Source organism: Panthera pardus, unplaced genomic scaffold, assembly GCF_024362965.1.
Source record: "Panthera pardus isolate Hobbes unplaced genomic scaffold, ASM2436296v1 HiC_scaffold_17, whole genome shotgun sequence".
Lineage (NCBI taxonomy): Eukaryota > Metazoa > Chordata > Mammalia > Carnivora > Felidae > Panthera > Panthera pardus.
Genome location: NW_026526732.1, coordinates 109,144,611 through 109,158,786, shown reverse-complemented (window position 1 = coordinate 109,158,786; position 14,176 = coordinate 109,144,611). Strand labels below are relative to the sequence as shown.

At 51.1% G+C, this 14,176-nt stretch overlaps 1 protein-coding gene and 3 non-coding genes across 4 annotated transcripts in view; 3 read left to right on the top strand and 1 right to left on the bottom strand.

Moving 5' to 3' along the window:
* Positions 1–14,176, bottom strand: part of LOC109252608 (histone H2B type 1-C/E/F/G/I) — a 490,736-nt gene that overhangs the window by 316,479 nt on the left and 160,081 nt on the right. The gene's annotated exons all lie outside the window — the stretch shown is intronic.
* On the top strand, positions 1,823–1,904 carry TRNAS-AGA (transfer RNA serine (anticodon AGA)). Its single transcript has one exon. It is a non-coding gene; the product is annotated as a tRNA-Ser (tRNA).
* Positions 8,173–8,254, top strand: TRNAS-AGA (transfer RNA serine (anticodon AGA)). The gene has a single exon. It is a non-coding gene; the product is annotated as a tRNA-Ser (tRNA).
* TRNAM-CAU (transfer RNA methionine (anticodon CAU)) lies at positions 13,282–13,353 on the top strand. Its single transcript has one exon. It is a non-coding gene; the product is annotated as a tRNA-Met (tRNA).

The window sequence follows — 14,176 nt, the reverse complement described above, 5'->3', positions numbered from 1 at the left end:
AGAGGTGGGGACAGAGAATCCCAAGCAGGCTCCGCATTGTCAATGCAGAGCAGGACAGAGGGCTTGAACTCACAAACCCTGAGATCATGGCCTGAGCAAAATCAAGAGCCAGATGCTGAACCAACTGAGCCCCCCAGGCGTCCCTAGATCATATAGATTATGCAGCACACATACCAACTGGCTGTCTGACCCTTCAGGACCCTGTGGTCTATTAACTGTCTCCACAGCCCTGTTGGTGAAGCCGACCCTCCAGCCCAGCTGGTCGTCATGGTAACTGCCTGCTTCCACCAGGGTCCTGTCACAAGCCCAGCTCTGTGACCACCTGTCCTTCAGTGAGCCCTGAATTTCCCAGTAATTCTAGTCCCTTCTCACCGGCACATTTCTGATGGCCTCGGTGAACAGTGTGGTCATCTGGGTGAGACCTGGGGTCAGGCGGGAGCTCTTGGGGCGTTGGTTACGACCTACCTCCATCTGGCTCACCATGGTGTGTGGATTGGCGAAAACTCATAAAGCCTTACCCTGGAGAGCTGTGCATATTTCTGTGTCTGTTTCACTTCCATAAAGACAAACGTCAGTTTGCCTTGATGGAGAGCTCTGTTTAGCCAAAGGAATAAATTCCAGCAGTTTTTCTGAGCACATTGCAACATAGTAGACAAAGACATTCTCATTTTGAAGCACGAGAGACTGAAACAGAGATTTTAAGTAACTCCCCCAAAACTACACAGGGAGTAAGGGACGAAGGTGATGTCTGAACCTGCCCATGAACCCGAGGGTGGGGGTGGGGGGCTCCCGCGGCAGAGTCTGGGCGCGAAATCCTCAAGCTTCGAACAGGATTCTTTCATAAAGTAAATCCGAGGCTGAAAGTGGTAAGGAACCTGGGGAAGAAGTCCTACCTGGCTCCCGAAGAGACAACTGGAGCTGACTTCTTCTCCTTCAAGTCACAATTCCGAACAGCGCGGTTTTTGGTTTTGTTTTAAAGTAAGTTTGACTCCTTGGAAACGGGCCGCGAAACACAGCGGGTGTATGTCCGGTCGGTAACCAGAGTGCACCTTCTGCCTCGAAGCAGCCGCGGGGTCTTCTGCCATGTGCAGAACCCAACACTCGTCTTGAAAATGGTTGGTCACTTGGAGTTGTCCAGCCTGTCGCTGTCCTCACGGAGCCGCGGCCGATGCTACAGCCCGTGCGGGTTTGCTGCGCGTCTCCCGGGTCCCCTCGGCAGCTGGCCGCGCAGGGAGCTAGGCTCCCGGGGGGTGTCCTGCCCCAGCCCCTTCCGGCAGGCCGCCCGAGGCAGGGGTCCTCCCGAGCTCACGACAAGGACGCGTGACCCCGCCCATTCGCCCCGCTGATGTCCAACGGGAAGAGACGGGAACAGCAGATGCGCTTCCTGGTGGAAGATGCGAGCCCCCGACACCTGTCCCTGACGCCTGCCCCTGGCGCCTGCCCCTGACCCCTGCTCCTGACGCCTGGGCCTGACAGCTGCCTCTGATGCCTGTCCCTGCCTCCTGCCCTTGACGCCTGTCCCTGATCCCTGCTCCTGCCCCCTGTCCCTGACGCCTGTCCCTGACGCCTGCCCCTGAACCCTGCCCCTGGCGCCTGCCCCTGACGCCTGCCCCTGACCCCTGCTCCTGACGCCTGGGCCTGACAGCTGCCTCTGACGCCTGTCCCTGCCTCCTGCCCTTGACGCCTGTCCCTGATCCCTGCTCCTGCCCCCTGTCCCTGACGCCTGTCCCTGACGCCTGCCCCTGAACCCTGCCCCTGGCGCCTGCCCCTGACGCCTGCGGGCCTCACGGCTACTTATGCTAATGAGGTCCGTAGCTCCCATGTAGTCGTGGCCGAGTGGTTAAGGCGATGGACTAGAAATCCATTGGGGTCTCCCCGCGCAGGTTCGAATCCTGCCGACTACGGCGCCCCGCCCCCCACCTGGGGGCCATCCTATTGTCGCCGCCTGAGCCGGGAAGACAGCGACCCGGTTCTTTCTGGGGCGGCGGGAAGACTCCGCGCTTGCCCGGGCAGGAGGCGCGCGCGCCGTGTTTCCATGCACTTTTGCACAAGTCATTCGGCCACAGTCCTGCAGGTGCGTCCCTGTCCCCGAGGAGGAGCCAGGCTTCGCGATGCTCCCGTGTCCGCCGCGGTCCCAGCCCCGCTCGGACGGCAGCGTGTCCGCCCGGGAGGTGGCCGCGGGGTCCGCATCTCCGAGGAATCGCACCTTCGTCTGGACGCTTGTCCCGCCACGCACGGCCTGGCCACTGGAAAGGTCATCGCAGGAAACTTTGGATCAAATACAGGTGAAAGCCACGACCCGGCGATGGTCGCCAAGTCGTGAATCCAAACCACTGCACAAGTAAGGAAATTAAGTAAAGCCATTTTCCTCGTCCAGCAGGGTCGACGGGGTCTCGCTGAGCTGGCTCCTCCTGGGGTCCCGGACAGGGGTGGGGGGTGGGGGGGGGGAAGAGAGGGGCCAAAGACCAGGAGTTTGACCCTCCCTGGGCTCAAGCCAGACCCGGTTCAGAGGCAGAATCGCACTGTACGAATTACAGGCAGGGGGTCGTGTATTAAAGGAACACTCTCGACTCCCTCCCTGGACAATCCTTGGAGACTCCGGCCTGTCACTGTCCTGGCTGCTTTGTCACACCCGTGTCATCACACCCGTGTGCACCTAGTGCGAGGATGCTTCTCATAACTCCTCGTAAACACGGTGCCCACCCTACGGATGGATGACCGGATCCCTGCCTCCTTCATGTGTGTCTCCAGAGGCAGGAGGAATAATTAAAAGCAGTGAGTCGCCAAGTCAACTGGGTCCGTGGTGCTGAGCTGTGACAGGTCCTCTCGGCTGAGCAGTGCCAGCGGGATGAACGTGACTCGGCCAGGCCTACGAGACAGGTTTCGAAGGGTGAACTTGATCTTTCTTTGCAAAACGCATCATCTTTCTTCTCTCCTCCTTTCACATCCAGCTTACTGGTGCCTGAGACTCGGAACCTAACAGAATTCTAAAATGTCAGAGCTAATGGAATGTTCAGGTCCTCTTGTGGAAACAATTCCTAATTTTAGAGGTGAGGGAAGTGACCCATGTGACGTCAAAGTACAGAATTTAAAAACAAAAATGTGTTCAGGAAAGGGTGTCTGGCTGGCTGAGTTGGTAGAGCGGGCAACTCTTGATCTCAAGGCTGCTGGTTCAAGCCCCACGTGGGGTGTAGAGATTGCTTTAAAAAATAAATGTAAAAAAAAGACAGGTTTTTTTTAATGTGTTCAAAAACATACCTTAGAGGAGAGCTTTGATCTGTCAGCGGGAGTTCCTCTCATTCCCAATGCTTCTTCTGGAGGAGCCCGTGGAGGGCAGAGCCCATGTTCTGAGGGCTGTAGCAAGGATCCCCAACCAGGACGGCCCATGACGCAGAATTTTGCTTCTCAGAGTGTGGGTGTGTGATCTGGTTTCCAAACATTGCCGCTGGGATTCTAGAAAGAGTTCTCCCTTTACTTTTAAATTGCCAAGATGTCTTGTAGAGGAGGAAGATAAAAGCGACAACACCACACTGGTGGACCGGAGCCAGAGTTCCGGTGATTTCAACAGAGAATGTAGGTCAGGAAGTGGAGACGACCCGATAGAGCCACCCTTCATTTTCCTCCATCGTTTTGATATTCAGAGAGTAGTAGCATTTCCAGTGGAAATACGGCCGCAGCTATAATGTAAAGATTTCTATCAGTCATATTAAAAAGTAAAACGACAAGTATAATTCATTTTAACAATGTTTTATTTAACCCAATACAGCCAACCTATCATTTCAAGCTGTAAGCAATTTGGAGAATCGACGAGATTTTTTGTTGTTTTTTTTTCCGGGCACAATCTTCCAAGTCTGGCGTGTGGTTTGCACTTGGAGCGCGTTTCCTTGGGTCCAAGGGCTCACTGGTTCCCCGAAGCAAGCGGCTAAGACACCACAGATCTGCCGCGTGTAGAAAGCACCACACTGAGCGTGCAGGACATCGAAGCCAAGGATGGTCTACGCGGGAAACAACGGGGTACGTCTAAGTTGGGAGTCTCCCGGGCGCGCACCTCACGGCGCTTCGGGGACTACTGTCGCTGTGACTCCCAGCATTTCCAGGCGCTCTTCCCCGGCTCCCTGGGTGTCTGCGGCGGCCGGTGAGCGAGGCTCGCAGCCCCTGTCCCCGAGCGGCGGGGAGCGCCTGTCCGGGCGGCGGAAGCAGCTGTTTGGGCACCGAGGACACTGTCCGTCCCTTGCAGGGGCGATTTCTAAGAAGGCAGAGGCCGGGAAGCCGTGCGCCTTCATCACTCATCAGCTCCCCCCTCTCCTCTCCTTGTGCCGCCGTGGGGGGGTGGGGGGGGGCGCGTCTCTCTGACGGGCTGAGTTGCTGCCCTTACAGCAAAGGTAGAATTCCTCGTGGGGGCAAGTCGATGGTTAGCTTCGGCCCTCGCTTCCTGCCATCCGTGCATCTTGGAGGCTGCCTTCCCACGGCTCCCACTTGGATACTGAGAGAGTTCATACTGAGAGAGTAGTTCATCCCCCACCCCCGGCTTCTATGCCTCTCCTGGTGTCTTTGCCAAAAAAACACGGTTTGGGAAGACGCACATCACCGTTAGCGCCCCCAAGTCACGTTTTGCACATATCTCTCCTTTCAGCCTGGCGTTGTACTTCTCCTTCATCGTGTCTGCAGAACGTGTGTCTCAATGGACTGTCCCGTTTCGGTCCTCAAAGTCCAGCTGATAAACTATTTCAGCCACTGTCGTAGCAAATCACCCCACTTAGGAATCTAACTGGTGTCGTGTCCTTTCTAAATAGTAAATTCCTAAGTGGAGTGTCCTTTGCTCTCTCCTGTTTTCCTGGCTTCATCTAAGAGTCTGCAGAAAGTAGATGCATGAATCCAGCATTTCCCCTCACATGTCTTAAGAAACCTCTGTGTCCTCCGTCACATGTGCTAGTCCTTCAGAAGGAACACAGCACTGCCAGTAAAATGCTACTTACGAGGTGTCTGTGACTCCCGGAAAGAAAGGCAGAAAAGGACAAACCAAGGGCTTCTCAGTGGAGACCATGGAGTTGGGTTTGGAAGGGAGGAGTGGAGGATCCTGTGACCTCTGGTTACAAGGGCACAGAGTTCTGTTCCACTCTGTTGGGCCTGCGTGTGTCTGATTTTAGTGTCTCGGGGGTGTGCATTGAGGAACTCACACCTGGCAAAGGTGAGAGAAGTCGTACAGCTGGTTTGACTAGGACCTGAGCCTCCGGCATGGGTGTGCCTTGGCCTCCTAGTTTATAAAGTTGAGGTTAATGACTCACATAGACGCGTTTCAGAGACGATATTTCTCTGGCAACTTTGTGTTTAATTACAGTGTAGTAGTGATGAAACTTATTCGTTAAAGTAAAAGGAGACACAAAGGAGAGGCTAAAATGCAGACGGTTTCTCAGTCTGCTGTCTGTGGCCTCTAACAGTGTTTGTGAACCCCCCCGGAGTGGTCTCTACAATCGTTGGTTTTGCCCCCGGGGGTGGGCGTCTCTCTGTGAGAGGGTGAGTAAATGTTATTTTCCGGGCCATGGGATTTTGAGCCAAAAAATAAGTTACTAATTTCTTCCTTAATAGCTTCATGACCACTGAATGGGAAGAAGAGCTTGCTAACTTGATTTTGTTTTGGGAAGCACACAAAATGACTAAGAGAAGATATGTGGGTCACAAATAGATTCCTTCTAACTTGTACTAGGTTTGTCTGACGTGAGTCCAACATGAGTCTTCTCAAAGACAAAGTCCCGCTCACTACCACAGGAGGGAAGAAGCTTTCCTGGAAACCACTAGGCTCACTGCCATGCCCACGTGTGTTGACGTACTCAGACCAAGACAGGCGGGTGTCCATCTAAAGCAAATGACTTTCAAGGACTTGGCTGATCTGTATTGCCAACGGCATCGACAAACTTATTCTCTTCTCCCCCCTCTTACATTACACAAGCGTGATTGTATTTATGCCTTCCACGTCATCGCTGCCATTACACCCTCAGGAGGTTTTTGTTGTTGTTGAGATTTTATTTTCAAGTAATCTTTGCACACAGTGTGGAGCTTGAACTCACAACCCTGACATCAAGAGGCCCAAGCTCCACCCACTGAGCCAGCCAGGAGCCCCTACACTCACGGTCTCTAATGGCTATTCAAACCCTTCCCATGTGGGCTCTGTTGTATGTGCATAGAGTAGCCTTCCTAGTTGGACACAAGTCACAAGAGCAGGGACACGTCCTCCGCCTTCACTTTGTGTTAACTACACCCCAGTCAGTAAGATCAAATTCATTCAGAAATGGAGTTTTATCAAAGATACACTGTGTTTCACAGTTTGCTTTTCTGTTTTTGATGTTTTTTGTTTGTTTGTTTTGTCTGCGTAAGCTATACTAAGCACTTAATATTATATCTGGGAGGCTTCAGACAGCTTCGTCATGTTTCATAAGGAAGGGAAAAAGGGCAAAGTAAATGCCTCTACGTAAAATGCCTGAAAAAAGAAAAACTATTCAGGAACAAGTTCAACAAAAGAAGTGCAAAACTTACACTCTGAAGACTACAACACATAAATGAAATAAATGAAGATAGATACGCTTATGGATTGCGTCTTAACAATGTTATGATAGCAAGTGTCCCCCAAATTGATCCTCCCTCCCAGAATGCTAGCTGACTTCTTTGTAGAAATTGATGAGCTGATTCTAAAATTCACATGGGATTTCAAGGGACCTAGAATATCCAGAACAATCTTGAAAAAGAAGAAAAAGTAGGAGGACTCACTTCCCAACTTTAAGACTAACTGCAAGGCAATGATGATCAGGGCAGTGAAATCAATGGGATAGAATTGAGAGTCCAGAAATAAAGCCATATGTCTACAGTCATCTGGTTTTTTATTAAAAAGTGCCAAGGCCATTGGTGGGGGTGGGGGTGGGGTGGGGGTGGGAATGGTCTTTTCAACAAACAGTGGCTCTGAGACCTAGATGACCACCTGCCAAAGAATGAAGTTGTGTCCTTACCTCACACAATTTACACAAATTAACTCAAAATGGGTTAAAGACATAATACAAGCTCTAATATTATCAACCTTTGAAAAGGAAACACTGGGGAAATCTTCAAGGCCTCAGATTTGGCAATGGATTGTTAGGTATGACACCACAGCTCAAGCAACAAAAAATAGATAAAGTAGACTTCGTTAACATCAAAAGCAATCGTGCTTCAAAGGATGCTATAAAAAATGCAACCAAAAAGCTAGAGGAAAAGATTTGCAAATCATATACTGGATAAGGGACTTGCATCTAGAATGTATACAGACCTTTACAACTCCAGGGAAAGACAAATAGTTCGTGAAAAAATGAGCAAAGTACACAAGTAGACTTTTCCCTAAGAAAGATATACAGATGGCCATTAAGCACACGGGAAAATGTTGGCTGTCATTAGTCGTTTGGGAAATGCAAATCAAAACCCCAGTGACATACTATTTCACACCTATCAGGATAGCTTCAATGAAAAGGCCATGTAATAACAAGTGTTGGGGAGGATATGGAGAAATCTGGACCATCACACACAGGGGAGGATGGAAATGGTGCATTCATGTGGGAAAACAGTCTGGCCGCTCTTCAAAAGATTAAGCATCGACCTACCATATGACCCAGCAATTCTAGGTATATAAATAAGATACAGGAAAACGTGTACATAAATAATAACGATGGCAAAACTCACGTTATTTTGAAGCACACGTAGTGAAAACTAAAAGCTCTCTGCAACCCACGAGTTCAGCTCTTCAATTTCTACGCACAGCAGCAAGCAGAAGCCAGGTCTGGTGGAACCTTCCAGAGGGAAAATATATGCACGTGCACCACCTTTTCACCTTTTCTGGTTTTTAAACATCGTAGCTATCACATACAATTCTGCAGTGAATGTTGAAGGCCGTTCCAGTTGTGGGACGTAGCCCGTCCAGCTTCCCCAAAGGCTGACTCGTTCCAACAACTCATCAGAACAAGGAGTCCCTTCAGTTCTGAGGAGAAAGTCTTACTTGCCAATATGGTGCCGCAGTATGGTAGTCATCCACATGACATTAAGGAATGGGAAGGATTTGACTACAACTGCACTTTCTGGTACGCAACGTGACCTTCACCAACAGAACCAAGCTTCAGCACGGCTATTTACTTTAACAAGGGACAGCTCTGTCGTGTAGTCGTGGCCGAGTGGTTAAGGCGATGGACTAGAAATCCATTGGGGTTTCCCCGCGCAGGTTCGAATCCTGCCGACTACGGAGCGACTCCCTCCGGAATATTTTGACATCTTGTAGGTTACTTTGAAACCCTACACAGCTGCAAGTTCAAGAGAAACAGGAACCGAACCCAAACTGTAAACAATGCATCCCCATTCACTAAAACCCCCCTGTTTTGTTCTTGGGATTAACGGGCCTGTGATGGAGCCTCTCAATCTGGCCAGAAAAAAAGAAATCCTAATTACTGTATTATCCAGTAGGTTTGACCTGAGTCCTAATGCTTTCTTTTCTCCCAGAAGAGTCCAAATTTCAGGGATACCTTGGTGGTTCCTGCTTGAAGGTCACTCTTTCAGAAAGATGAAAAGCTAGTGGGAGTGCTTGCTTCTCCATGGAATCGTTACCATTCGGCAATTTTTGCAGACCAGCTGTATCGCTAATATCCCCCAATACACTCATGTTTTCATGCGTCTGTGCAGGCTGATCTGGAGTTTCAGGCTGGCTTGCCACAACCCCAGCCTGGGTAAGGGGTAAGGAAAGAAGCGCCAGAAGTAAATGCTATCCGAAGACGGTAAAATCATTTGCTTCCATGTCACTGGAAAATAAAGTCTAGAACAAAGCTGTTATCAACGGACAGAAAGTATGTTTTCTTTGCATATTAAGAATTCCAATATTGGGGCGCCTGGGTGGCTCAGTTGGTTGAATGACCGACTTCTCAGCTCAGGGCGTGATCTCGCGGTCCATGGGTTCAAGCCCCACGTCGGGCTCTGTGCTGACAGCTCAGAGCCTGGAGCCTGCTTTGGATTCTGTGTCTCCCTCTCTTTCTGCCCCTCCCCCATTCATGCTCTGTCTCTGTCTCAAAAAAACATAAAAAATTTTTAATAAAAAAAAGAATTTCAATATTTAAAATATTTTAAAAATAATAATCACGATATGAATCTCCAATGATATTGGGATACACGCAGTGAAAAAAAGTGTTTTCCATCTAATTGCTTGAGCTCTTCGATTTGCCTCCCCAGTGGAATGAGTTTTTGTATGACTTTCCAGAGTTACATGTGTGTATAATGTTCAGTCCACTCTATACTCTTAAGTGAAGGGTTGCAAATTCGTACAGAGTGTTCATCTTGGTTATTTCTTTCCCTTAACAATACATACTGACCCATGGAAATATGCCCAACTGATTTCTGAACAGTAGCGTAGGGGAAAAAATTCAACAGAAGAGGGAGCCTTCAATACTTGGTCCTCGAGTAGCTGGCATCCGTAGGCCAAAAACCCCAACAAAAACAAAACCCAAAACCCACATCGACCTAAATCTCATTCTGTACACAAAAATTAACTTAAAATGAATCACAGACTGAAATGTAAAGTTCTAAAACTTTTAGAAAACAACATAGCAGATTTTTCAGGATCTAGGGTCAGGCAGACTCCTTCGACTTGGTACCAAAAGCTCCATCCTCAAAAGGAAAAGAGATAAATCAGACCTCTTCAAAATTAACAACTTTTACTCTGCAGAAAGACGCTATGAAGCAGTTGAAAAAACAAGCTACAAATTGGGAGAAATATTTATAACCCACATATCTGGTAAAGGACAGTATCTAGAACATCTACACAGAATTCTCGAAACTGGACAGACCAGGAAAGAAAACCAACACTTTAGTTAGAAAGTGGATAAAAGACATGAGAGACATTACACCTATGATAATATATGGATGGCAAATTAAGTACAGGAACAAAATGTTCAACTTCCTTAGCTGTCAGGGAAATACAAATTAAAACCACAATAAGGTATCACCCTCCACCTGTCAGAATGGCTAAACCAAAAATAATGACAACACTCGATTCTGGCGAGGATGTGGGGAAACTAAATCACTCCTACACTGATGGTGGGAACGTAAAATGGTAAAGTGACTCAGGAAAATGGTTTGGTAGTTTCTTAGAAAAGTAAACATGAAATTTTCAGATAATCCAGTAATCGCACTCTCGGGTATTTATTCCAGAGAAATAGGAACTTATGTTCCTACAAAGATCTGTATGCAGTTTTTTTTTGTTTTTTTGTTTTTTTTGTTTTTTGTTTTTTTTTTTTTTTTTTTACAGCATCTTTACCCAGACTAGCCCCAAACTGGAAACACAGGTAGGTGAATGTCTGAACAGCTAATGATGTATCCACACTGTGAAATATGCTTCCGGTACAAAGGAAGAGATTACAGACACATGTGGCCACTTGGATGAATTTCCAGGGACTTGTGTGGAAAAGAAGCCAATCTCAAAAAGTTATATTTTGTGTGATTCCACTTCTACAACATTCTGGGAAAGACTCACTTAGATGAAGAATCAGCTTCTGGTTTTCTGGCCTTAGGGAGGGAAATGCTGGGAGAAGATGGGGGGGCGGAGTCTCACTGCCAGGAAGCCACAAGGGCTTGGGGTGCTGGCTACGTGAATCTGCCCGGGATAAACTGCATAGAGGTGAACGTACTCACACAAAAGTGAGTACAACTGGGGAGATGAGAATAAGACTTGGAGGGCTGTATCAATGTCGATATCCTGCTGGTGATGTGATGAGCCCGGATGTCACCATGGGGGGAAACTCGGGTACGTGTTCTCTCTCTAGTATTACTTCTTACAACTCAGTGAGTCTGCAGTTACATGGAGTAAATACATAGATTTACATATATTATGCATGTGTAATTCACATCAGTACAAACGAACTTGCCTCATTCACACGATCACCTGCAGAATATTCCATTATATATGCGTTCCACAGCTTAAAGAATCAAAAACTATTACATTTAGAGTTTTGAAATCTTCTTTTTTTTTGTATCATTACAAAAGAGCTTTTTATTAGAGGGGTAGTTGCCAGGTAGGTCTAGAATGTAAAGAAACCAGAAGCTTCCGGCTCTGCTGTTTTATTAGCGTAGGCTACATGTTTAACCTTCTTCGGTCTGTATTTCCCTCAAAATGTTTGTTTGTTTTTTTTTGTGGATAATGTAATTTTTGTAATTTTATTTTTTTATTTCTTTTTTTAAATTTACATCCAAATTAGTTAGCATATAGTGCAACAACGATTTCAGGAGTAGATTCCTTAGTGCCCCTTATCTTTGTATTGCACATGATTTCACAGCGAATGTCTTCGCGCTGTCCATCATTCCTCACAGAGCTTGATCCAGAGTCCGTCTGAACCTTCCATCAGGGTTTGTCCCGGTTTGGAGGGTAGCTCCCTGGTTGCCCTCAGAGGCTGACAAAGCAGGAAGCTGGAGACTAAATCAAACCGAGTCTCGTCAACCCAGGGACAAAGCACAACGTGCCCATTTGTCATGAGAGCAAAGGGTCATCTATGGGACCCATTATGTCAAAGAGTCAGAAACTTCGGCTTCGAACGTACATTTCACTATGTTCTTTCACCTCACTGGGAGAGAGTCAAAGTCGAAGACAATTGCTTCATCCCGGTGAGTGATCTTGCTGGATCTAAGTCTAGTTCTCATTTAGCTGCAGGAATTTCCATCTCCCGTGTTCCATACGAAACAAGCAATCCGCTAGAGCCTGATCCTCCCTGCAGCTAAGTTTTCCACCTGAAAAGTTGAAGAAAGACCAAGACAGAGGATCCTCGAGCCTAAGACACTGCCAGAAGTGATGGGTGGGTGGGGACATCTAAAGACGAAGCTGCTGGAGTGGGGGCCGCGGAGCCGACCAGAGATCGACAACTGGAGCCTCTTGACTCCCACTGTCAATCCTGAGGGTGAAAAACTGGGCTCCCTCTAGACATAAAAATGTAAGTTTCAGCCCTTCTAGTGCAGTCCAGAAATAGTGTCACAGGCTTCGAAGTTAGCACTTTGAATCAAAGCCAAAAAACGGGCGGCCAGTCCAGCTAAGGACAGGCGCCCGGAGTCTGGCTTCGCTTGACAGAATTGAGGAGCGCGGGCCAAATCCCCGGTGGCGGGGCCGTCTCCGCGTTTCCACGATCTTTTTTGGAAGTCTTGGTTCGACCCTTGCAATTTCCCGGGAGAGCATTCGGGAGTCCAAGTGACCGACGCACAGGTGCAGAGGCCGCGTGACCCTCTTCCGGCAGGAGGGGGCCGTGTCCCGTTCCTGCTGGCGGGGGTCAGCCGTAGAAGTGACGGAACGTTCTGTCCCGGGCGGTCCACACAGGGTCTGCGCTTCTGTGGCAGACAAGAGGGAACGGGGCAGAAAGGACGAGAATGTGCCCGAGAACGTGCGCACCCTGCAGAATTCGGAAGGGAAGCGAAGGGGGTGAAGGAGGAAACCAGTCGGCGCCTTCAGGGGTTTGCAGGTGCCACAAACCGCGCCTGTATGGGGGAAGCGCGGCCCGGGTTTGGGTAAAATCGCCTCGGAGAGGGCCCGTCTCTGCCCCGGGAGCTGGCGTGTCGGGTTTCTTCAAACGCCCGCAGCCTTGGCAGCCTGCAGAGTCGCTAGGGCCTTCTGGGCTAAGTCATCCGTCTGTCGGTGCCCGAGGGCCAAGACCCCGCAGGTAGAAACGGACCTGTCGCGCAGCCCCACGTCTGACCTCTGAGCGCGGTGCGCGGGGGTGGGGGTGGGGGCGCTTCCAGAGCTGGGTGCAGGTGGCTCTGAACCCCGCGATGGGGGCTTGGAAATGGGGGGGGGGTGACTTTGGGATCTCCAATAACGGAGAGCGGCCGAGCGAATGAGACCTGTGCGGACGCGCGGGCAGGGGTCACGAAAGGTAAAACAGAGCCCGGGACCACGTTAGCGGATAAATCCGAGTGCGCGGCGAGAAGGAAGAGGAGAAAGGTGATGGGCTGGAGGACCAGGGGCGAATCCCAAGGAAGGGGCTTTGCCCGAGCTGACATCCTCGCCATCATCACTCCCAGCGCAGGCGGGTGACGGGCGACCTCGCAGGGAGAGGACTGGAGGTCCCCGAGGGTCTGCGCGGCGAGGACACGTCGGGAGTGGCGTGGATTGTTGGGCTGGGAAGGGAGTGAAACGGGGAGCAGAGTCGGAGGGAGGGAGGGAGGGAGAGTGGGGGACGGAGCGTAGCAGCACGCGGGTCAAGCAGGTAGGAATCGGGGTAGGAAAGCCAGCGGTGGCCTCGCCAGACGAGCAGAGTGGCGCAGCGGGAGCGTGCTGGGCCCATAACCCAGAGGTCGATGGATCGAAACCATCCTCTGCTAAGCTCGCTTATTGCTGCCCGCGAGCGCGGGGTCTGCTTCCCAAGCACCCCCAGGGCGGAGGCCCCTCCCGGGGAAGGATCTCACGGCTGCCCTGCTCTCTCTTCCTCGCACCTCTTTCTCAAAGCTCACGGAATAACGGCAAACCCTCCCAGCCTTTCATTTTTCTGGCACCTCGACTCCCGGTCTGCCGGCTGGACTCGGGCTCAAACCTAAAGAGTCATAGGGGCCTTTCGTGAGCCCGGCCGCGCCCCTCCCTGCTTCCCGCGCCGCCAGGCGCTGGCGGCCTTGGCTTGGGACGCCGCGGAGGGGACCCTCGGGGGAAAGGGAGCTGACCCTGGGAGGAGCGGGGCTGACCCTCGGCGGAGCGGAGGTGACCCTCGGAGAGAGTGGGGGTTCAGGGCGGAGGGAGGGGAGGTGACGCTCCGGGGGGCGCCCGTAGGAGAAGCCCCCGCGATAGCGGGAGTCCGTACGCGTGGGGGAGCGGGCGGCGGGACGCGGTGCCGCGGCTCCCGGGGGAGGAGGTGCTGCGGGGGCGGGTGGGCAGGGGGAGGGTGGGACGGGAAAGGGCAGGGGGAGACTGCGGGCAGGGGGAGGACACGGGGCCGCGCGGCGGGAGCGGACGGAAAAGGACCGGGGCGCGGGCGGGCGGGGGGTTCGCGGGCGGGAACCGCTCGCAGAAGTGACCCCAGCGTCCGCCTCGCTTCCGGGCCGGGACGAGCGGGACCCGAGACGTGCGCGCCCCAGACGGCGGCGCCCCCGCCCTGCGGCCCCTGACTCCGGGACCCCCTCCCCGCGCGCCTCCCCGCACGTACCGGCCCGATCC